The sequence below is a fragment of the Anas platyrhynchos genome, chromosome 2, assembly GCF_047663525.1.
Source record: "Anas platyrhynchos isolate ZD024472 breed Pekin duck chromosome 2, IASCAAS_PekinDuck_T2T, whole genome shotgun sequence".
Lineage (NCBI taxonomy): Eukaryota > Metazoa > Chordata > Aves > Anseriformes > Anatidae > Anas > Anas platyrhynchos.
The window spans coordinates 45696966-45721615 of record NC_092588.1 but is presented as its reverse complement, the minus strand read 5'-3'; the positions used below and the strand labels follow the sequence as shown (position 1 = coordinate 45721615).

General features: G+C 42.5%; 1 protein-coding gene across 2 annotated transcripts in view; it reads right to left on the bottom strand.

The window, feature by feature from the left end:
- DTNA (dystrobrevin alpha) overlaps positions 1–24650 on the bottom strand; it is a 218689-nt gene that overhangs the window by 182975 nt on the left and 11064 nt on the right. The window contains exon 1 of one of the 2 annotated variants that reach the window (XM_072034652.1): positions 11130–11223. The exons of the other annotated variant lie outside the window; for it this stretch is intronic. The gene's annotated coding sequence lies outside the window, so the exon portion shown is untranslated. Of the gene's footprint in view, positions 1–11129; positions 11224–24650 lie in introns of those variants that run through there. 2 annotated transcript variants of the gene reach the window in all.

The window sequence follows — 24650 nt, the reverse complement described above, 5'->3', positions numbered from 1 at the left end:
GAATACCTGAGGGAAATCAAATTAACAGCAGCTGAGACAGGACTATTAAAGACATGTTTTCCCCTATGTACAGTAGTTTGCTAATGGCATCAAGACGGTGAGGATAAAGCAAGGACGTTTCTCTGAACCTTCACTGTATTTCACATTGCTGTCTATTTCTGTGAAGGAGCTGTGGACACAGCGATGTTGATAGGTGCCACACATAATATGAAGATGCTAACTTCCCAAACAAACCAACTAAGCTTTTTGCTCAGGAATTGCAAAGCTGCTTCTGGCTTTAAGTGCAGCAGTGCAAGGAAGGGGAGCACCAAAGTCCATCTCCCCGGCCCTCTCTCACCCTGCTGGGAGCTCGTGCCCTCAGGAGGTCGTGTCTGGTCCCAAAGAGAAGAGGAAGGGTTTGGGATGGCACCTGGCAGCCTTCTGCACACCCTGCCAGGGCAAGGTGCTCACCCAGGCAAGGGCAGGCCATCTCCATCACCTACCTGCAGTGCTGTGGGCCTCAGAGTATGGTGAAAAACAGACCAGTTCAGAAGGCAGTGCATTTTGTCCAGGTCACTAAATCTATGTTTAAATCCCACCCATCGCAGCTAAAGGTTACAAATTGGGCCTAAAAATAAAAAGGACCCCTGAGCTACATTCAGGCACTTTTAGTTTCCAGTTTAGCCCACGGTTTCTGGTTTTCTCTTATTGCCCTCATGTGTGTTTGTGGTGCTTGGAAAGAGTTTCCTTGCCCTCTCCCTAAGCCAGTTGGTTCCTCTGACTTCTCATAAAGGCTAAGGATGGAAGGGACCTCTGGAGGCCATCTGATCCACCCCCCTGCTCAGTCATGGCCACCCAGAGCAGGGTGCCCAGGCCCATGTCCAGGCAGCTTTTGAAGGTCTCCAAGGAGGAGATCCACAGCCTCTCTGGGCAACCAGTATCATGCCCCATCACCCACACATTAAGCAGTGCTGCCTGGTGTTCAGAGGGAGCCTCCTGTGGGCCAGTTTGTGCCCATGGCCTCTTGCCCTGGCACTGGGTACCACTGGACAGAGCCTGGCTCTGTCCTCTTTGCTCCATCCCTTCAGGTATTTACAGATCCCCCCTGAGCCTCCTCTATTTAGTCTCTTCATGGTGGGTGCCACATTACTGGGTGCTTAGAGCAACTAAGACGTTGAGCCAGGACCTCCCAGCACTACTGCAACTAAATTAATGAAAATTGCTTATGGAGTATTTTTATTCCATTTAGTAAACGGAAAAACTAACTAGGTAAAACAAGAAAAAGCACAGCTTCCTTCAAAAGCCTCTTTAATCAGCCCTAGAATCTGAATCAATGCTGAGCACAAAGACTTAAATTTGGCTTAATGAAAACTGAATAGACCAAAAAACAACAAAAGAAGTCTCTTTACAAAAGGTATGGATTCTACCTCGCCAGTAAATAATTAAAGCTCCTCTCTGTTCCCTTCCGCTTTCTATTTTAAGGCTTTTCATTACGTGGGATCGCGTTGGAGAGAGTTAGACAAATCCATCACGGAGACAGGACAGCTGTGTGATCTCAGCCTGGTGACAGCAGCCTGGAGATGCCACCTCATCGCTCCTGAAGACATGGCAATGTCAGGCATATGGCTCAAAACTCAAGGCAAGGTGCAGAAACCCTCTTCGACCAGGGAAACAAAAGGAAACAAGCGTAAAGCTGGCATCAAGGCTGCAGCCGCCAGTGCCAGCCACAGGGCTGAGGAAAAGCTGCCACAGAAGGGCTGGGTGCAGGAGTCAGCAAGGACCAGGAGTCTTCAAAAATCAGCTCTGTGGGGAAAGAGTGATTTTTGTTTGAGAGGCGGTAAATGAGGAGAGGCAGGATAGATGTAGGATAGCTGCATAAAAATTATAAATAGCACAAAGAAGGAAAACGAACCATTCTTATTTGCTTCCTCATAATAGAAGAAAAAGAATAGACTGAAGCCCAGAGACAAACTAATTACTGAGATAGAGAGGAAAAGTTAAACAGGAAGGTTAAAACTGAAAGGCAAATTTAAAAGAGAGTAATGAAAAGTCTGTTCTACCTTTTTAAACCTAAAGTACAGTTTACCCTGTGGAGCTGTCTGCCGTATAATATAATTGGGACCAAAAAGAACTATTAAGAATATTCATTAGATTGTTAATGAATTCTTGCACGTTCCCATTAGAAACTCATTTGTTTTAAAAAGAAAGAATATAATCCTTAATGAACCTTGCTTTCTTTAAGCAACAGAAGACAAACATTTATACTTCCTGACACAAGCAATGATTAAATGCCAGGGATTAAGAAGCAAATACCCCCTTTGTCACATTACCTCATAGCTAGCCACTGGCCAGTTCCTGCACACTGCCAGGGACAATGTACTGGGTCAGATCCAACACAGCAATGTTTGGTTAACACTAAAGTTCAATCAAGAGATTTCTGTATAAAACTTCCGTTTAAGAAAAAAAAGATTACCGCCTTGGGACTGCACCATAAACCTTTGCTTTCTAATACATTTTTTTGCTCTGACTGCCAGTAGCTAGCAGCACTTGAAGATGAAGGCAGCAAGCATACATCAACTCTACTTCCTTTGGTGTGTAAAAACACTTTGCCCTAGATTTGGGCCAAGATGCATTATTTCACTTCTCTGAGCTGCTTGACATGCCGCACAAACTTGAGTCGTGGTCTGCAGCGAAGATCATTTGCAGTTCCAGGAGTTGCAGGGGCTGCCCTTTGATGAAGCTTGCCACTACACTGTGACATGGAAGAAATCTGTGGAATTGTTACAGAAAAATATAAAAAAAAAACCTCACTGCTGTGAAATGCATGCAAGCCATTCCTCAGAGTGCACTGAGATGAAAACAAAGAAACAGTTCAGCACATCACTGGCTGTAGGAACTATCTCAAACCCTGCTCTAGAATACGGCTGCGGACTGGGACCTTCTCCCGGTGAGGAAATGCGCCCCAGGGAGGCACAGAGGCCCCAACCAGCAATGTTCTTCTGTGTGACCTCATTAGCAGTTGATGGGTGGGAACATCTCCTTTAAATGCACGATTCTCCCCTTTACTTGGAGACGGTTCTTTAATCAAATTCATGAAATTACTTTCACTCGGTACCAGACAGATAAATAAACCCACATTATTCAGGCCCAACAGTTCTTCAAGTGAAGAAAAAAAAAAAAAAACGCAATAAAAATTTAGATTGGAAAGGTTTTGATGCTTTATGTGGGAGTTAGCTGCATGCAGAATTGAACTGTATTTCTTGGTTCCAATGAACTAAGCCGTACTGACAAGAGCATGCTGAATTAGATCCGGTTGTAACCCGAGGTGAACCTGCAGGATAAACCTTACGTCATTCTGTTGCTGCAGTTCTTTCTTTCTCTCTTTTTTTTTTTTTTTCTTTCCATGAGCAAATGTGGCTCACTTCCCTCAGTCTCTGAAATGCCACATCGGCAATGCTGTCCATGGGGTATAAGCCGAAATAGAGCATGTTTGGATTTATTCATTTCAGGCCTCTGGGAATGGAATCGAGCTACTGGAAGAGACTGAAGTAAGAACACAGAGGCATGAAGGAGGCAGACATGAAGACTTTTTAAAGATACCAGGGGTATAAAAGCCTTCCTTGTGCTGAAAGACATACACCCACCCCTCTGGTTTGGACTGGACTGATGATTGATGAAACCAGCCCCGTGCTCCCTCCTCCACGTGCCTGCAGGGACATCTTGCCTTGCATCGTGGAGGAACTGAAACTACCTGGTGATGATGCCAAGCCCTTCCTGGCTGCAAAGTGTTAAAAATACTTCATTTCCACAGCACCCTACACACAGCCTTGGAGAATAAGATACAAATCTCCAACAGACTGAGAACTGCTTGTCTCGGCTTACCAGTTGCACAAAGGACAACGAGGACACAGGGTGCTTGGCACAACCACCCTCTCTGCCAAATTTCCAAACCACATCATTGCTTCAGAGACATAACTGTGCAGGAAATACTGCTGCTACATTCGACCTCATGGCCAGACCGACAAAACGTGCTCTATGTTCCTCCTGAGACACATTTCTGAGCACAGATCTACTTTCGGAGTCAGCTGGAAGTCTCGGTGAATGAACACATGACCCTGGATCATCTCTGTACCTGAAGGCTCCTTTCTGTTAGGATTATCACTGACGTCCTGGGGCATGGCTGACCATACAGGAGCCCTCCCTGGATTAACCTTTGTACCCACGAGAAAAGCAACTCTATTTGTAGTTGGGCTAGCTGGGTAATAGATGGACTTCTGCTCCATCACACAAGCTCTTTGCCTGCAGAGGCCTGGAAGGAATCTTCTCCCTGCTCGATGGGACTGGTAGGACACCGTAAAATTGATTCAGTACATCGGTTTGGAAGGAAAGACAATTATTCAGTGCACACCGCTGCTGACTGCAAAACCCCAGACTGCAATCCATCGGCTGATACACTTTCTGCCTTCATCATAAAACAAGTCAGCTGGAGAACAGGGCTGGTGCAGCAAGGACAGGGCACACAGCTGGGCCAGGCCAGCCTGCAGCCACCACGCACGTTTACAAGTAGCGACCACCCTGCAGAACGAGGATTTCTCTTGCTCCAAATTCTTGAGGAAGATACCCCTGCCATTTTCTTTATTTTAAAAATATTTTTCCTTTCCTTTCGCACTGGCAGTAGACAACGTGCAGTCTGCTTTGATGACCTTCCACACTGTCAGGAGTTACCTTTCTCTCTCCTAAGAGCTATGGGTGCTAGATGTTATTTTCCAACCCTGTATAACCATTTCTTCAAAGGAAATTCAGGTAGATAACCTTGATAATGATTTTCTCATGTATATTCAAGCTCATATGCAATGGAAATGCTCTGGAGATACCACAATTTTGCTTAATAAAAATATAAATCTCTATACAATTTCATCACTTAAGGCCTTGAATAACTGGAAATCTTCCTCCTACATAATTTGTCATGATTTCCTCTGTATGAGTCTAATGTAAGACATGTATAGCTAAATTATGCAGAACTATAAACTTGCTTAACTGTTTGTAGGAAAGGAGAACATGAAAAATGAAGTGTCTTTAATAGTCAGGAATACAGAAAAGCCCAACAGAAAGCTGAAGAAAAGACAATTTTTGATTTATTCTTTCAGTGGACAGGTTTACGAGTATTTGATTAGTAAAAATAGAAGTGAATCTGAGAATATACTGTCATTCCTTAAGACATATGGAAACCAAGAGCTGGCAGAACTAATTACTGAGCAGCTATATGAACAAACATAAACATAATATGCAGAAAGGTCAAATTACACTGAGAGACCGTGTATCTCTTGCCTTAGTTTCCCCTCTTGGAACCGCAGTGGCTGCACCCACGTGGCTCAATGATATCACTTGCACAGAATCTGGAGCATCAGACATCCACAGCAAACTTATAATTTCATTCATTGCCTGGCAGGAGGTTCATCAATAGTCCACCCTTCATGCCTTTTCTTGGTTTGAATTACCTTTTTTCTCTTGGAGTAGTCTATTCTTACACAATAGGAGACTTCTCCTATTCTCAGTGCAAATAGGGAAATAAAATCCATCAGTCCTCTACTTGCCTTATTACTTCTCTCTCACACTGCTCATCTCTCTCTGATCTCTCAGCTCACTACTGACAGGACTCTTAAAGCCTTTAGCTTTCTATCTGGATGCTGGGGGCAGATCCCCACCTCAGTTTGACCAATCCCTGATCTCTGATAAGGATCTTTGCTTTCACTTTTGGTCTCTCCTACCTCTGCTGACACAGCAAAACACCCTTTACAAGGTCACATATATACATTTAATTGGATGTTCTTTGACTTACGATGAAAACCATGGGAAAGCACAAATGAACCTAAGGTTCATGACGTGAGGTTCTGTCATTATGAGTTATAACTAGATATGACCAGAAATTGGGATGAAAGTGGGTTCATTAACAAACATCAGCTTTTCAGTGTACTTCAAATATGTGTATTTGGAAACTCTTATTGATGTACCCCGTACTAATTACAATTTGCAACTCCCTTGCATTGGAATGGAATGGAATGGAATGGAATGGAATGGAATGGAATGGAATGGAATGGAATGGAATGGAATGGAATGGAATGGAATGGAATGGAATGGAATGGAATGGAATAGAATAGAATAGAATAGAATAGAATAGAATAGAATAGAATAGAATAGAATAGAATAGAATAGAATAGAATAGAATAGAATAGAATAGAATAGAATAGAATAGAATAGAATAGAATAGAATAGAATAGAATAGAATAGAATAGAATAGAATAGAATAGAATAGTCCTGTTGGAAAAGACCTTCAATCACAGAATCATAAAATCACCGAATGGTTTGGGTTGGTAAGGGACCTTAAAGATCCCCATGTCCCACCCCCCTGCCACGGGCAGGGACACCTCCCACCAGACCAGGTTGCCCAAAGCCCCATCCAGCCTGGCCTTGAACAACTCCAGGGATGGGGCATCCACAGCTTCTCTGGGCACATGTGCCAGTGCCTCACTGCCCTTCAAAGATTATCTAGTCCAGCTGCCTGACACAGTCAGGGCTAAACAAAAGGTAAAGCATATTAACGAGGGCATTGTCCAAATGCCTCTTGAACACTGACAGGCATGGGGCATCAAACACCTTGCTAGGAAGCCTGTTCCAGTGTTTGACCACCCTCATGGAAAAGTCATTTTTCCTCATGCTGTCTGACCCTCCCCTGGCACAGCTCTGTGCCGTTCCCTAGCATCCCATCAGCAGTTCCCAGGGAGCAGAGGCTGGCACCTCCCTCTGCTTCCCCTCCTCAGGGAGCTGCAGAGAGCAGTGGGGTCACCTCTCGGCCTCCTCTTCTCCAAACTGGACAATCCAAGCACCCTCAGCCTCTCCTCACAGGATGTCTTCCAGCCCTTTTACCGGCCTTGTTGCCCTCTCCTGGATGCTTTCAGGACCTTAACAACCTTTTTGTACTGCGGAGCCCAGAACTGCACCCAATATTCGAGGTGAGGCCACACCAACACTACACAGAGTGAGAGAATCTCCTCTTTTGACCAGCTGGTTATGATGTGTGACTATGCCCGATAACAGCTTTGTTCTATAAATGCCTTGCCATAGCACCAAGGATAATCTTCTCCGTAACTCTTCCAGGGACTGAGGTTAGACCAACAGCTCTGTAGGTTCCTGGGTCTACTCTCACGCCCTTCCTGTAGGCTGGTGCAACACTGGCTGGCTTCCAGTCAGCTGGGGCCTCCCCAGACCTCCATGACCTTTGATAAAATGTTGAGAGGGGTCCAGCTGCAACATCCACCACCTCCTTTGGTAAGCATGCTGCGGTGAATCCTGTGAGGCCCCAGGGACCTGTGAATGTTGAGCTGATTTTTAGATTAGTTTTTAGATTTAGTTTTTAGATTAGTTTTTAGATTTCTGACACAACATGGCCAGTGTTAAGTCGGGCTGTAGCTTTTCTCATTTTCTCCCTTGCAGATGCATCTCTGTACGCCCCTCATGAAGCCCGACCTTGCTTCTGGAGGTCACAGATTTTCTTTTTCCACTCTAGTTCAAGGCAGAGTTCCCTGTTCAGCTGGGCTGCTCTTCTGCCCCATTTGCTTGACTTGCAGCACAGTGGGATTGCCTGCTCCTGGGCTTTTAAAAGGCATCTTTTGAAAAGTGACCATCTCTCAAGGACCCCTAAAACCTCTACATCTGATTCCCAGGTGATACTGCTAACTAGCTCCCTGAGAAGTCTGCCCTCTTTAAGTCCAGGGTGGCAACCCTGCTGACCTTTTTTCTCCTTACACCAAAAGTTTTGAGCTCAACCAACTTGTGATTACTGTGGTCAAGACAGCCACCTACCGTCACCTCTCCCACAGCAAACATCAGGTCCAGGAGGGCTCCCTTCCTAGTCCGCTCGCTCAGTACTTGGGACAGGAAGTTATCTTCAATATGCTTTAGGAATTTCCCAGCCTTACTTCTCGTGGCAGTACGATATTATTGGTTTATGCCTGGGAAGCTGAAGTCTTCCAGAAGGATGAGTATGACCAGTCTTAAGATTTCCCCTCACTGCCTAAAGAACAGCTCATCCACGCTGTTGTCCTCAGTAGGAGGTTGATGGCAGACACCCACAACATCTCCTTTGCTATCCATCCCCTAAATCTTCATTCAGAGGCTCTCTACCACATCCCCCTAATGGCAGTGGCCGCACAGTTCCACCTTCCCCTTGCATAAAGCACAGCACCACCACCTCACTGGCCCTACCTACCCCCCAACAGCCCTCCATCGCAGCACTCCGGCCCTGGGACTCATCCCACCACCTCTCACCAATACCAATGACACCACAGCTCTGGGAAAGGACCAAAGCTTCCAGATCGTCTCGCTTGTTCCTCATACTGCATACTGGTGTGCAGGCGTATCAGATGTGCTACTGCACCCACAGGAGTGGTACAGATGCTCCCATCAGCCTCGCCACCCTCAGGTAGTGCCACACCATCCCCTGGCACAACCTCAGTTCTCCCATTAGGTGTGTGAATGAAGCATGGAAACAATTTGTTTTATCACCTCCATTCTCACAAAAGAATTAGATTAAAAATAGCAATAAGCCATCACACTTAATGGGGCAGTATGACAGAACTGTAATAACCTCAGGATCACTTCTTCCCTCCCATAGCATGTCCTGCAGTGGGAAGGAGGCTGTAGATCTGCTCGGGATCCTTCTACCAGATTCTGCCCTGGGAAAAGGATTATTGAGAGGGAAGCCACTGTGGGATAAGTGCCTGAAGTCACACCTGTCCTCTCAGTCCTCAGGCCACACAGTTGGTCGGGCTGATGATCTGCTTTGCTCTTCTGTGTCGCTGGCAGCCCTTTTCCATAGGGATGCTCTGCTAGAGACACCTGCCAGCCACGTTTTATGGAAGGCCATTTTCTTTAGAAGGCTCCTTAATGTACAGGAGCTTTACTGTGAACCTAATGCAGGTTGCTATTTTTTAATTTTGACTGTCCCTTGGGTGGATACTGGTACCCATATCCACAATTTCCTCCTCTCCTTCCCTAACATGAAAGGCATTGTGAGGCCTTCACCTCAGGAAACTGAGGATGAGCAAGATAGGACACAGCATCTTCTACTGATGACATCCACTCGACACAACTAAAGCTTTTAAAAAAGAATGGGCCTGAATAGGTCCCTCCAAAACTGCAATTAATCTGATCTTAAAAAAAAAGAAACAACAAGGACTAAAGATGTCATACTGACATTTCTGTGCAGTGATTCCTTTTAAGCAAATTTTTCAATAATATCAGCAGAAGGGAAAAATTTGTGTGTGGTATGCAGGCAGTACTCAGCTAATAAGGCTCCTCAGTTGACCCCCAAGATGCACGAAACTGCGCTCACTGCTGTATTTCCAAAATGCACAAAAATATTCTTACCTGCAGATCTTAAAGTCGTGTCAGAGCTAAGGAACAGGCAACTTCAAGTCTTTATACTTAAGAATATATTTGCCTGCTGGAAATTCAAGGGATTTCTCTGTAGACCACTCATGTAACAGTGGCAGTAAATCCTACAGTAAATGTATGTGTGCCATTTCCATCAACCCCAGCAGATTTATAGGTGAAGTGAGATTCACCTTGATTCACAAATCTGGCACAAGGGCCCTTTGCTTCACTGAAGACCATGAATTGCAAAGGAAGATCAAGGACAGTGGCGCTAAACTACCCAGGGGGGTTTGTCTGCAGTCTTTCATGCACTGCTCGGAGATCTTTGCCAGCTGCAAAGAGGCTGCCAGACAGAAAGATGAAGGAGCAGGTAGAGGAAAGGATCATGGGACCTGGCAGTTCATGAGTCCTCAGCACAGGGCACTCACGACAGACAGCAGCTGACTCCAACTGTGAACTGTTCAGTCTCTTCTAGCCATCGGTCAGTGGTCTGCTCCGTTTTACTACGCACATATTTGTCACGCAGCAGTGGTGACCCTCCCTGAAAATTTCATGCTAAGGCTTGGAAAAACAGTTCTTTAAACTTCCTAGAGTTTTACTCACAAAGGCCTGGAGCTTCTCCATCTAAAGCATACATAAATTAAACTGCAGCAACCATGAATGTTGTCAGTGGAAAAACCATGAAACAATGCAAGTTTTCCTGATGCCTCTGCTGTGCAGAGTAAGCACTGCTGCGGAAGCTGTGCACTCAGGATGTGTTAATTGCAGGGCCCCAGGGGCACTCCCTTTAGCCTGTTCCACATCTTCCTCTATGGCAGCCTTTGCTAGAGTGTGGTGAGAGTCACTGACCCGTATTTTGAAGGTAGATTATTGCAGTTTACGTTTATAAGATAATCATTAAGCATAAGGTCATCAGTTAATAAAATTCAGCTGGGGTTTACTATGATTCTGCACCCCTAATAAATATTTACTTGCCTTAAATTACTCTGGCAAATATTTTATATATGATTAAACTCGGCTGCTGTTCACCAGAACACAAGAACTTCTCACTCAAAAGATAATGAAGACAGCAATTTGAGTTGTATGTGTATCTTATATCCTAAAACCTTCTTAGCTGCCATTCATAAGAATATATATTTTCAACAAGCCAAAGAACACTGCAAGTCCAGACCTTCAATGCTCTGTTCTATAGCTCTGCTGGGCCAGTGGCATCAGGACAAGAAAGCCATTAACCTCTTTTGTTGAGGGTCACTGCATTTATGACATGACAGAAGCACCAGCAGAAGGAGTCACATACACTTAATTGTATAGGTTATTTGCACGTAAGATAACCAAATGGCCAAATGAAGACAGCTTGCCAAACTCCACATCTCTGGTCTATCTACTGCCACACAACTATCAAGAACTTGCCTATTACCTCATTTGCAAGAGTTTGGAAAACTATTTTGAACTCATAAAAGCTTAGAAAGATGAGTAGGTAACAACATTGTTTCTTCTGTCTAACGATGTGACATTTCATTAGCATGTGACAGAATTAATTTCTCCCTTTGCTAAAAAAGGCTCCTTTTTCTGAATGCACTCAGGTTTGCAGTTGGTGTTACCGTTCCACTAAGCTGTTCTGCAATACCATAAGAATTTTCCCGGAGCAAACTACGACAGCAAATTATAATCAATTTTCCCTTGAACTATTTTGTACTTATGATTGTCAATAAATGTACCTTCACAACTGCTTTTCTTGACTTGAACATTTCCCTTATGCATCCAGTACTGTCACCATCCTATGTCTTCATTTCTTACTGCTGTGAGGTCATCAGGCTTCACCACAGGACCTGCCTGAGGATCAAGAGATGACATCAGAACGTGACAGCTACATGCCATAAGCTGGAAACCTCAGTCCTGAACACTGTTACAGACATATTTCTTCTGCCTTTATTGACTTTTTGATTTTTTTTTTTTTTCTGAGCTATTAAATTGGATCCCCCAAAAATCTTTCATCTGCCAACATAAATGTAGAATTAATCACATCCATCTGCAAGGTCACTGTTTTCAGAGCAGACATTCAAAGACAAATTCATACAAAACTTTTGTATACCTAAATAAACCCACATAACAAAATACACAACACTCCAAAAGGGTGAAAGTATGTGGTAGGACGTAAGTGTTAAGTAGGCATCAGTCCAGCCTACTCTCTGCTAGGTTATTTTTTTTCCTGCTAGACTCCCATTTTGATTTGCAAAGCCAATTCCTGATTCCTACCTCAGCTGATACAATTCCAAAAGTGAGGTTCAATTCAGCAAATGTATCTATTATAATGCCTCAGAAAACATACTTGCTTTGCGCTAATCTATGCTTTCTATGCCTAGCAGCTGCTTCATACCTGGTATTTTCAAAGGTACTTAACCTGGACCTATTCCTTGGCAAGTCTACAGATGAGTGAGACAATACTGAGGCAGAACTAAAAACTCCCAAAACACCCAAGGAGTATTTTGAACTCCTCAGCATAGATCCTGTTAAGTCTCTTAAATATCTGGAATTTCAGTATGTTCTGCTCACCCACATTTCAATGAGAATAAAGGGGACAAAAGACTCATTTGTTAAGGTTTAATTTACTGCATGAATTTTATGCATGGTCAGTTATACTATATAAAATAAGGCCAAAGCTGTTCCATGCATTTTGCACAGTCAGCTTTGTCAGATAAAGTCTGAAGATTCAATTAATATTTTAAAAGAACAATTACCTTTTAAAAACCAGCCCTACTTAACAAAAGGGACGGTATGATCATCTACTGACAATATGATCATATTCTAGGCAAAGACAGCCTGAGCAGCTAAGCTATGGAAAAGACTGTTCAAACACTGAGCATTTGATTGTAGTTTTTGTAATATATTCACAGTCACCTTAGCAATGCCAATTAGAGCAAATATTGGGACAAAACCCAAAGGCTGATTCAGTTTTGACTTTCATTTTATTCCCCTGTACAGAATAAAATGGCACACCGGATCTTGAAAAGGAGCAAAGAAAGTGCATTAAGATTTGTTATCTCAGAAGACGGTGTCTGCCCTTTATAGCCAACTTTCTGAATAACCTAGTGAAGACTGAATTAGTTAGGGTGCCCAGTTTTTCTTCACTGTAAGGTCTGTATGATATTCTTGTGTCTTACTTCTCTTGCACGGCTTGCTTGGATAGTCAGGAAAACTGAATACACAGAAACAAGAGGAGATGTCATTTGGAGTCTTCTCATTGACTTCAAAGGACTGCTAATCTGTCCGGGTAAGATGCAAATATTTCAAGAAAAAGCAAGATATATTGTTAAGTAAAGGGCACAGTCATGTTTGCTACCTTGTTCGCTGCATTGCAGGTATTCATTTTGTCCTCTGTAAAGTAGACGCCTATGCAACCTATTCTGTGAAATCAAGTTCTGTTTATCTTCTTGCCCACAGGTAGCCTCAGTTAAATAAAAACAAACTTATCCTTTTCAAAATTACCGAGTTCTACGGTAAAGGTTTTCTAGGGAAATGCTGTCATATAAAACACAGTAACATTCTGGGAAAAGAATAAAGATCCAGATCCAGAATAAACCTGACAAACTCTAAAGCCTTTAAGACAGTGCTCACTTCCAGGGCTAAGATACAATGGCTGAATCTTTGTCTGAAGCAGAAAAGGGACCCCTGTAAACTGGAACTATATAGGAAATTCAGCAGAAAGAGGGCTGACAGCTAGGACAAAGCCAGGGCAAAACAGATTTGTCCAAGAACAGGAAAGAAGAAAAAAAGATGGATGCTAGAAGCGTGCAAGCCACCTGGAAGTTGTTCACATGATCTAAGGTTTGAGAAGACCACATAATTCGTAATGGCAAATTTCAAAGTAGGAGTGCAATGAGCCTTGCTCAGCATGCTGTGGAGTAAAGCCATTTAAGTACACATGTATCTACAACAAGATGTTGTACACAGCTTAAATCAGATTATATACCCGCACACTGAACCTAACTAAGGCAAAACTGATGGGAGATATTTTCACATAAGAACGTTGGCTTTGTTCTTTGTTTTCACTTAACTGATACCAATTGAAAATAGGCTTAAAGTCCAAGCAAGTCAGTGAATATCCCATGAATTTTGACAGATCTTGTGCTAAGCTACTGTGCTTTACCAGAACTACTGAAGTTCACCTGAATGCAAGGCAGAAGTCTTATCTTAAACCACCCCCTTGTGATGAGCAATGAATGTTCTTCATCCATTGTGGGGCAGAAATAACAGGGCAGCACAAGCCAACGCTTTGGTTTAAAGTAGAGCTTGCACTGAAATGGACTGGGGGAGCTCACATATGAGTGTACCTCACTTGGGAAACTGTACATTCTTCAACTGTCCTAAGTATCCTAAAATGCTCTAGATGAACCAGAAAACTCAAGGCACAATCAACATCTACTCAACATTTTACCCTACTTTAACTCTGCATGCCTCCTTCCAGCCTGTGCAGCCATCCTTTGTAAAACGTGGCCTAGGAGATTAACTTTCAGCTCACATTAAATTTTTAGCTGCTGTTTGTAATTACTTCTGGATCCGTTGCAAAGATGGTTTGCTTCAAAATGAACTGATCAATTTTAGGACTTTCATTGGCTTACTCCTGCAAAACACAAGCCTGATTTACAAGCCTGTAGAGGTTAATTTGTACCCCTTTAAATGCACATGTAGGAGCTGAAAATAAACAGATTATTTGCAGGGTGCAAAACTCACGCTTCGAAGTGAGATCACGGGAAACTGCAGAAAAGACAGAACTTGGTGCAATGAAATGAAGTTAATAAAGGAAAAATGAATATCACAAAATTAGTATATTTTTGACAGCAGATCTATTATGCTTTGGAACATTTTCCCCAGGGAAGCAGCAGGAGCCCCATTTCTTCAATAATTTAAAATTAGACTGGCAAAAAAAAGTAGTAAATGTACAGCACAATATAGAATAATTCTATATAGGAAGGGCAATGAAGTAGATGACTAATAAGTCTTTCTTTCTAACAGCTATGATTCATACAAGCGCTTCTGTGGCTTGACATTGGAGTTTCTGTGCATGGATGGCAATGCAAACAGACAAGGTCTCACATGGCACTGCCTGTAATGGTTGGAGCAACCAGCTTTTCATACGCAATAAAACACAAATACACGTGATTAAAGTGTTTGTCTAAGCTCTACAGAGACTTGATGTAATGATGCTTTACTTACAATCCCCTCTCCCCCAAACAATAATAGCAATGCCTATTTCATTACTGTACGTACACTCATTTTGTTGGGACAGGATGTCCTTAGCTGAGAGAATATATTGCAACTAATTTATAAGCAAAGTGTTTTATGTGTAACCAGAGATAAGAATTTCTGGTCACAGGTTACGCTGCGTTTTACTTGAGTTTAATTCATACTCTATTCAAAGGCATATTTAAGACGAATGCTTAATCTTTTGAGTATGAGTTCAATATTTTCAAAGAGAAGTTGAGGGAAAGAGAGAAACAGACTTTTCATCTGATTCTTTTCTTTTCCAGTATTGTCTATACTGCTGTAGATAGGTAAGTGTTATTCAAGTTGTTTGACCCAAGCACTTTGTTGCCATTATTTGACATTTGGCCATTAGAAGAGTTGTGCCTTAGCAGCCACACTCAGAGCACAGACCAGGGGTTAATCATTGATCTCCACAGCAGCAGTTTGCAAATCAAAAGAGGGAAGCAACAAGGTTCAAAATATCCACAGGATGGATAGTATTTTGGATAAATCTGAACATGATCTAAGTTAATTTTGTTGAAAGATTGGCCAAAACTGCTATTATGAAGAATTTTTTGTCAAGGACCGTAGAAAGTGAAACTTACTGTGGTGCATGTTGGGCTCTTATAATTAAAAACAAACAAACAAACAAACAACAAACAAACAAGCACCTCCAACTACAAATTTGCAAACAACATATCAAAGAACAAAGGTAATTTTCTTCAAACTGTGTAGGAATGTGGGAGAGTAGGACAAGATGTTCAAATACTTATAAGCTTTGCATTTCACCATTTTTTGGAGAAAGGTATGCTTATGGAAAGAAAACTTTCAAGTTTCTTCAAAGATGCTATAATTGGAGCAGGCTGAGAAGGCTCCATCAACCCCGATGTTCTGACATCACTTAAAACTCAGGAGAAGAGGAGCAACAATTGCTGGATCACTTTGGAAACAACCCGTGTCCTTTGCAGGCAGGCCATTTTGTTTGTCAGGTCTCTTCCCCAGGAGTCCAAGCTTTTGGATGTCATTTTTCAGTCACCTTGACTGGCTTTGTTTGGGTGTGACTTTTCAAACGATTCAATGATCAGAAAAGTGACACATGCAAGTCTGAATTCAGATACTGAATTCAGATATTGATGCACAGAAGCATCACTGTGGAAGCAGTATAGGATAGACCATAAATACTTAGCCATCCCCACACACCATTTCTCTGGCCTGCAAAACGCACCGCTCCGGTGGCTGTCCCATCCCTGCAGCCTCCGGCTCACCTCTTCATGGTTGTGGTACTGATTCCAGGATCACTACAACTTGCTTGCTTTTATCAGCATGAGCAATCCCATGACGCGCAGTGCAGCTACTTACATTAATAAGGACATGCATCTCTGAAGTGATGGTAAGATCAGGTCCTTTAGATTGTGAATAGCCTTTTTTTTCTTCCATTGACAGGTCATTGATGTACTGCAGTTTCCTTCACTTTTGACAGAGGGCTACTCAGGTAGACATGTATCACTGTCATTTTCCTGTTACAATTTTTTAAAATGAGGAATCAGAATTAAAAGGCAATCAATAGCAATTCAGTTGCAAGCATCTCTAATGAAGTGCAACAGAAACAATTTGGTATTAGATTTTCAGCTGAAGAGTCTCAGAAAAAAGCATTTTTCAGAGCCACTTTATCTGCCCCAAAAGAAGAGCGAGGTGTTTATGCCAGGCTCTGAGCCAGGGAGATTGCATGCATTCAATGAACCTCATGCACAGCAAGAAATTCCACTGGGTTCCACAGCACAGCTCTTTGCAGAAAGTTATTGCTGCCGTAGAGTTTTTGTCCTGCTCCCATCTATTCTTCAAGTGCATATTTCTACTGTTCTGATTATTATCGTTAAGTATAGATGAAAGGACCGTGATAACTATACATTCTTTAAAAATGTTTTCAAGGAAAAAAGTGTTTCAGAGGGAATTTAAAAAGTGTTTTGAAAAAGTGAGAGTGTCTGCCAGGATACCCTTTCAATATATCTGTTGTATTTTTATTGCTAAGGATTTTACTAGCCAAGGCCCGCACACAGGATAGAACTCAGTCATCAAATCTGTTTTACCCCCCTTCTTTACAAGTCCCATGCACATTTCAGCTCTGCTGCTGTATTCATGAAGCAAGCTCATCCCAGAGGAGCGCAGGTGAATGATGCCCTCGCGGCTGGTTCTGAAAGGTGAAACCGTCTCTGCCAAGAATGAAACAGACTTGGAGGGAAGGGGGAAAACAAGAAATAATCAATCCCTTTACTAAGCCTCTTCATTGCACTAGCCTTCAACATTTCCTGGAGCACCACTGGGCAGGCAGACAGCAGCGTGATGCCTCTTATGTTTGTGAAGAATGACAAATTGGTAGCACTGATACGGGTCAAGTTTAGTGCAAACTCTTCCACACTGCTCTGCCCATGCACAGCAGCTCTCTCTATGTCCCCTGACTCCTCATCCAGCCTCAGCAAAGTATGGAAGTCACAGTAGCTTCACTTTTTGTCAAATACTGAGGAATGTCATCAATTAGAAATACTTTTCCTCCTGGTGCGGGAGCTAAAGGTAGAACGAAACGTAGTGCATAAGTTGGCTAAGCCTGTTTTCAGCTTTTCTTTCTTAATTTTTCCATACACACTTCTGTGATAATTCTCAGCAATGCAAACTACCCTGTATTCACAGCATAACACACAAGCAAGAGTTAACAAGTGATTCCTTCTAAAATATGATTACCACTTTTTGGTTTTATACGCTCAGTAAATATCCAATGATCCTTGAAAACCGAAGTGATTCCCATTTTCAGATAAACATTCTAGAAGAAGAGGAAGGAATAAATTTATGCTATAATTTCTTCAACAAAAGTATGAAAATATCAATAAGCACGTACTGATGTAAATTGTCGCTATCTCCTACATCCCAACTGAAAATCCATTATCTTTGCTCACACAGTAGATTCATGCACTTGACTTTCACTTCCCAGAATCAATTAATTCAGATTAAGGCACACTGCTACATATGCAGCTCTAATCCAAACTTCTGTTCCTAAGTGCTAAAAATTACTTTATTAAGCCCTAGACTTCAAATAGGTCTGCAGTACAGCAATACTAAAATGCTCTGGATGAGCTACTTGTTTGGTGCCCAAACTAATTCCTGTTAAAAAAATGTGTTTGATGCTGACTTTGTTTTCAAAAGAAAATAGAGATGGGTAGCACAAATCACACTGAAATCATAGGGCTGGCTTAAAATTAGTTTTTCAATTTTTATATTTGACATATTTTATTTCCAAGCTTTTCTGCGCAACCATACCAGACAACATTGGTTTAGCTGAAAGCCTTCTACCACCTGGAAGTTGTATGTTGAAAATAAGTGCAGTATCCCAAGGGTCAATAGTGCTGCACAGGGCCCTGAGAACTCTATCTTCCTTGAGAAGAAGCCAGCATGAGATTAAAAGCTGCAGTTTCTGAATTCATACCAATAATTCAGCACTTAATCTTTCTCAGCAACTGTTCACTCACACGGCAGTGAAGGTCTGTTTTACCCCACCTTGTTTTCCCAGACCCTGAAAAACCTCTTGGTCTCCCCAAACCACATCTCATCAGGCTGGGAACCATTACCATTGATCCTCTTTCCTTGACTTAAGGTCAAAGGTTTTGTACATGGTCACACAAGAAAATGGAGTCTTCAGCAGCAACTCTGCAGCCTTTGGCTCCAGGAGTATCAAGTGAAGCCCGTGGTTGTTTTTTCCTTCTGAACTACTCTGAGGCAATAGCTTAGCACGGATAACCTGGGAATGGCCTTCTTTAAAGTGCATGAAGCTCTATGTTTTCTCACAGCTGACACCAAGAATGAAAAGGGGAACAAAGCCACGCTTGAAAGTGGCCCACATGCTTGGTGTCACTTGCATTGGAACCAGGAGCATGGGCAACAGCACCTCACTTCACGGAAACTTCAACATGGCAGCAAGGGCTGTGAGAACGCCTGCTAAAGCCCCTGGACACAACAAATGAGTTCTGTCAAAAAACAAACACGTTCTCTAGATGCTTAGTAACAGACTGAGCAACTCTGAGAAGCATCTTTCAGGTCAAGCACCCACACGAAGAACCGTGGAGAAGCAACTCTCAGCAAGGGTCACTCACGTAGCTCCAGCTCAGCAGGATGAGTATCTTGCAGCAGTGGGAGAGTGGGAGTGATGAAATGGCAAACCCTTACCCTGGCTGCACTGCAAGACAGCACAGGGCTTAAAAAGGCAGCAGTACTCATGAATAGGTTTGCAAATGGGAAGTGCCAGGATTTTTATGAAAATGACTTATTCCTAATGTGTGTGCGGGCTTCCACTGGCCCAGAAGAAAACAGCAACAGTAGCAAAACAGAAAAATGAAATACAAAGGAGAAAACAGAATGACAGACCTTGATGCAAAAAGAAAAATCCATGACTTAATCTAGATTTAATGAAAACAACACGAGAACTCACGTTCATAGGTCAAATCCTTCACATTTATTTGGCTGATCAGTCAGAAGCTGAAGAAACGCCATTCCCCAAAACATTCCTTAGAATGCAAACAAAAACTCAGTCATAGTAAACTGACAGCTAAAAGCAAAAGCCAAAATGAAACGAGATGCCCTTCTATGTATTTTCCAGCTATCAAAAGCTTCCAATATATTTATCAGACTTTTCTTCTTTGGCTGGAATTTCACATTCCTGTCTTCTTTAATCCTAGCTTTCTACGCGCCCTTTTTTGGATCTTAATTCCACTTTCAACTCAGATTTTGTGTTGCCCTCGCAGAAATGCTGCTTGTTTAACAAGAGCTGCAAAATGATTTTTAGCCCAATCCAGAAACAACACTGCACTATTTCTACCCGTTTTTTCATGAATTGCCTTTACAAAGGTCATTAAAAAAAATATATGCTGCCCTACGCCAAAGGAAAGCTATTCCATCAAAGAAAATGCTAATAGGCACATAGCCACATTATTAAGATTGCAGAAATTACCCCATTCTGTGTGCTTTACATTTATTTGCATGCATTCACTCATGTAGTGTGATCCCCTGCCGCAGCTTCATGACTTAGAGGTGAAATCAGCGGTACGATGATTACCGGGGGCTGTGGGATCTTATGGCACAGGAGCTGAGGCCAGGGAAAGGACGTGGGTGGGTCCCGTCACGCATGGGGCAGGGAACAGATCTTTTTTTGCGTCCCCACACAGGCTCCTCAGCTAGAAGGTGGGGGCCAGGTTTGAAAGCCTGTCAGAGATCATCAGCTGCAGGGAGTATTGATGAGATGTTCTTGGCATCTGGGGGAGGTCTGCGGCTGATTCTGCCTTGCAGGAAGGTTCAGCAGCTGTGGTGTGGGTAGGGTCATTAGTAATGCTGCATTCATGACTCATCCTGTGGGTTATTCCCTTAGCTACACACACAGAGGCAGGGATTTTTGTTTCTCTGGGCTTCAAGTTGGTCAGGACCTGCAACATAAATGTGTATCAGTCTGCAAGAAAATGTATTACCTCGTTGTGATGCCTTTCTTCCTCTTCGAGAAGCAGCACTGCTTCCTTCATTCCCTACTCCTAAGAAGAGGGAGCACATCTCAGAAGAAGAGAATCCTTCGCAAAAAAACATTTCCCAGGTAAAACATGCAAATGGGAATATAAGAACCTCAGAAGAGAGCTGGTCAGCAGAACCAAACAGAACAGCTGGAGGTTTTCCAAGGAAGCACTTTACCTTACACTGAAAACTGGAATCTTCCATCAGCAACCTCTCCCTGAAGTACTTCATTAAAAGGCATGCTTAATTCACACAGGAAAATACATCACTTTTGGGGCACACCGAACATTTTGTTTGGGGATAAGCTGTGTCTCTCTGGGCTTTGGAGTACCTCCCTGGACTTTGGTCCTGATTTAGACCTGATTTTGGTGCCTTGTCAACTGGACTCAGCAGCAAGAGCAGAGCTCCCCCCAGGCACAGAGGCTGCACGCCCCTGACGCATCGAGACACACACAACCCCAGGCTGAGCAGCCTGGTCTATTGGGAGACATGGGGGAGAGGAACAATAGTTTTCTTTTTCAGGAAGAAGAAATCTAAAATTCAGACAAATGAAAGAAAAAAAAAAAGAATTTGGAGATGTCAAAGTTTTATCTCAATCATGAATTCCTAAATGAAATGTTACAGAATTTCTGAATGGGAAGTTTCAGCTACATTTTTTTTGCTCGTCAGTTGTTTGCACAGAAATAAGTATTTTTTGAAAAACATTACACAGCATTGAAAGTCTTCATATCCAGTGATACAACAAGAGTAAACTTTGGACTGGTCAGTTCTGATGCTTCTTACCCTTATAAAGCAGTGGGTTTGTTTCAGTATCATAATGACATGACTGAAATCCACTAGCACTTGAATATAAAAGACTTTCATTGTTACCACAGGAAAAAATTCCCTATTCTGTTCTCTGTGAAACTCACAAAAGTAAGAAATGTCAGTCAGGACCAAATCCAAATGCATATGTTCTTAAGACTCACAAGTGTTTTGGTTAATTGTCTAAAATATGTATGAGTAGTGCCTCAAAAATATAACTCTATTTCTGAGCTTTTTCAAGGATAAGACAGGGCAAATTGTTGTTTTTTTCCTACCCTAACAATGTGGGGTTGGCTCTTTAAAGCTCTGTGTTTTGTATGTGGAGTTTTTCTTCCTCTCTTTTCATAACAGCTGCCTTTTTCTTTGCGTTGCTTTTGAGAACAGGCTATGCAATTTTTAGAAAATAAGCACTGCAAATGAATCATCAAATGATAGTAGTTAAGCTCCAGCCATTGTGGATGCTCCTATCGAGGGGGAACACAAGGGTTTACTTAGGCGCTCGTACCGTATGGGCGGATGACCTCCGGTACAGGCTGTACTGGCCCACGACTGCTTCTTCTGCCACCACTGTGGCTTTGTAGCAGGGGCTCAATGAGGGCGTCGTGCAAAGCACACGCTGCTCACTGACTTCGGACCTGTTTGGTCACCGCAAGGTTCAGCAGAGAGATCTACACCAAGCAACCCGAAGGGAAAGCAGAGGGCTGCCTGGGAGAGGCACGACCAAGATACTGCCTGGTCCTCGGGAGCCACGCGTGGGTGTGAGCAGGAAGGTCACCGTCATGTTAGCTGGGATTGCATGAAAACACTACATAACAGTCCCCTGGCTTTCCAGCCAGCCAGTATCTTCTTAAAAAAAAAGAACTGAAGAGACTTTCTAGGGCCACAAACCTCTCCTTGCATATTCTGTAACAAAATCCCCTATCTGGATTTAGCTCGAAGTAAGCTAATATAATCTTAAAGTCCTGGTGCATGCAGCAGAGCAAAAAATCTTATTATGGCAGTGAAATCATGGCTGAGGTAAATATATTCAGCATTTCCACTTTCAGACACTTATAACCTACTAACAAATGCTGTCCTTTGGTCCAAGGATTTCATGTCTTGTCGGTTCAAAAGAATACTTATAAAACAAACAAGCAAAAAAGGGTTGCCAGCTATTTTTGATCATCTGAAGTACTCAGCACAAGAAAAGAGGAAAAAAGTGGATGAAACATGGGTCTAAACATGCAAGGTCACAAATTGTTATTATTATTATTCAGCCTAGAGAAGCCTTTCTTCTACAACCAGGGGCTAACCTGGCATTTGGCTCATGCTAATCCAGCTGGGACTGTATGCAGAGACTGTCAGTGGAAGTGAGCTCTAGCATCAGCTCCCAAAGTTTTAACAATGTCTTTTTTTTTTTTGACCTTATGTTGAAAAAGTTATAAAGAAGGGGTATTGATTGACAGAAACAGAAGCATTTATTATTTGAGGTTGTTATTAAATAGGTCTAAATCTGACAAAAACAAATCGTTACTTGCAGCAGTGGGCGATGTGATGAGGGATGCAGTAGTTAAATACCAAAGGAGAGAGTTCACTTGGCTGGTAAATTCAACAATGATGAACTTGCACCTGCGTAGGACTTGAAGCCTGGCATTGAGAAACAAGCTGACTTAATATTACTTAAATTACAAGTGGGAAAGGTACTCATCCTCAGTCAGATTGCTGAGAAAAATAGAATAATTCCTGACATTCAAAATATTCCCTTTTCCTGAAACAAGGACTAATGTAGACATGGATTCCACCCCATTTGAAAGGGCCTCTCATAATCTCAGTGCGTGGTCTTAGGACTTTGACCTTCTACTTGTTATTTTTTGTGATACAGAGCAATTTCAAAAAGCTTCCTGAATATTGATTCCTGACTTTTTTTTTTTTTGGAATGATCATTGTCTCCTTCCACCCCACCCTCTAAAATGCTAAGAAATTCAGTCACCCTACCTTTGCAGCCATGCATGTATTCAGGCATGCATTTCCCTTCTCTGATGCACATGCAGTTTGATCCTGCCCCAGCTGCATGTGCTGGGTGCTGCATGATGAATAGCTTCACAAGGAACATGCTCAGAGTCAGGGCCGATCCTCTTAGAAGCGACTTCAGTGGAGCTACATGAATTCATGGAGCTAAGCCTCTGCTGTCTAGATTGTGTGTTACACAGCTCTTTTGCTTGAGGAGACATAGATTAGCTGCACTGCTTTGTATTCTGCTGTAAATTCTTCTGGACTGTGGTAGCTCTCTGCAGCATTTCTTGATAACTGTTCCATGCATTTTCTTTTTAAAAGGGAGATTTTAAAATAGAACGTGAATATAGAATACACGCAGAACAAACCACCAGTAACAGCACAGTTACCAGTTACAAATGTGGCATTTTTAGAAGCAACTGCTGTACATGCTTCTGCTGAGAATTTGTCAAGTAGAAAAACACAATAGTTAAGAAACACGGTTAATACAGATGCACAGACTATATGGAGCAGAGCCTGATATATCGAGATCCACTTAAAACACTTGAGTATCTAATGACACTGATGATTCATGCTTAGTATGCAAGCGGGTGCTACCACTTCCCCGAACAAAGTCACATCAAACACTCAGCTCCTTCAAGGTAAGGGAGGATTGTCTCATTAAAACAAACAAACAAAGAAAACCCCACAGGAATAAACTGTGAAATGTAAGCTGTGAAAAACAGGGAAGTTCCTCTGAAAGGTCCGAGCTTCCGATCTAACTGTTCACGTAACATACGTTAACAAATGCCTGTGTACTCACGGGCTGCGTAAGGGCGTAAGCTGGAGCTTCCATTTCAATGACACTTAATGGCATTTCACAAATTTGGTTCCAGCCACTGGAAAACAACTATATCAAGGTCTACCCAAACAGAGGTAGAAGTATGAGGTAGAGCATAAAGAGCAAAAATACTCTTAATGGATTTTTGACTCCTGGTTAACAAAAGATTCGTTAGACTTAGCCAAGCAGATAGGAAGAGACCCGGGAAGTTTCACTCTCCTTTTTGTTTGAGGCTTTGTGAACAAAGCAATACATCCTTTTTGATTACTGCATTTCAAGACTACTACAAAAATGTAGATTGGCCCAGTATCTTGTAGTCCTTAGATGAAAACAGATACACAAAGAGCTAACTACAACAACATGCAACCTCTGCTGTCATTTCAGTGGAAAGAAGCAGATAAAAAGCAAATAAAGGAACACCATGACAAACAAATACCCTTTTCCCCACCTCCCAAAGTCCTGTGGGAATCATCCAAAAAGATGCTGGCAGTTTTGGATAAGTGGGTCTGGAAATAATAAAAAAACAAACAAGTTTATAGGTCTGTAGCTTAGCAAAAATAAATGTGTTGATATCAGCTAATTGGGATGTAAATCCTAACACCAGTTACAGGACCAACACTGTTTTTCTCTCTTAGTCAGAACCACAGAAAGTCCTTTGGGGGAAAAAAAAAAAAAGTATCAAAATCAATTGCCCAAGACTTGTTTTCAGAATAGCTAACTCTGGAGTGCTAAAATCAGGGGCTACATTCCCCCTCTCCCTCCTTGCATTTTGAGAGGGGCAGCGTGCCACAGGACCCACCACAACAGTGCAGACCTCTCTCTTTCCAGTACAGCTCCC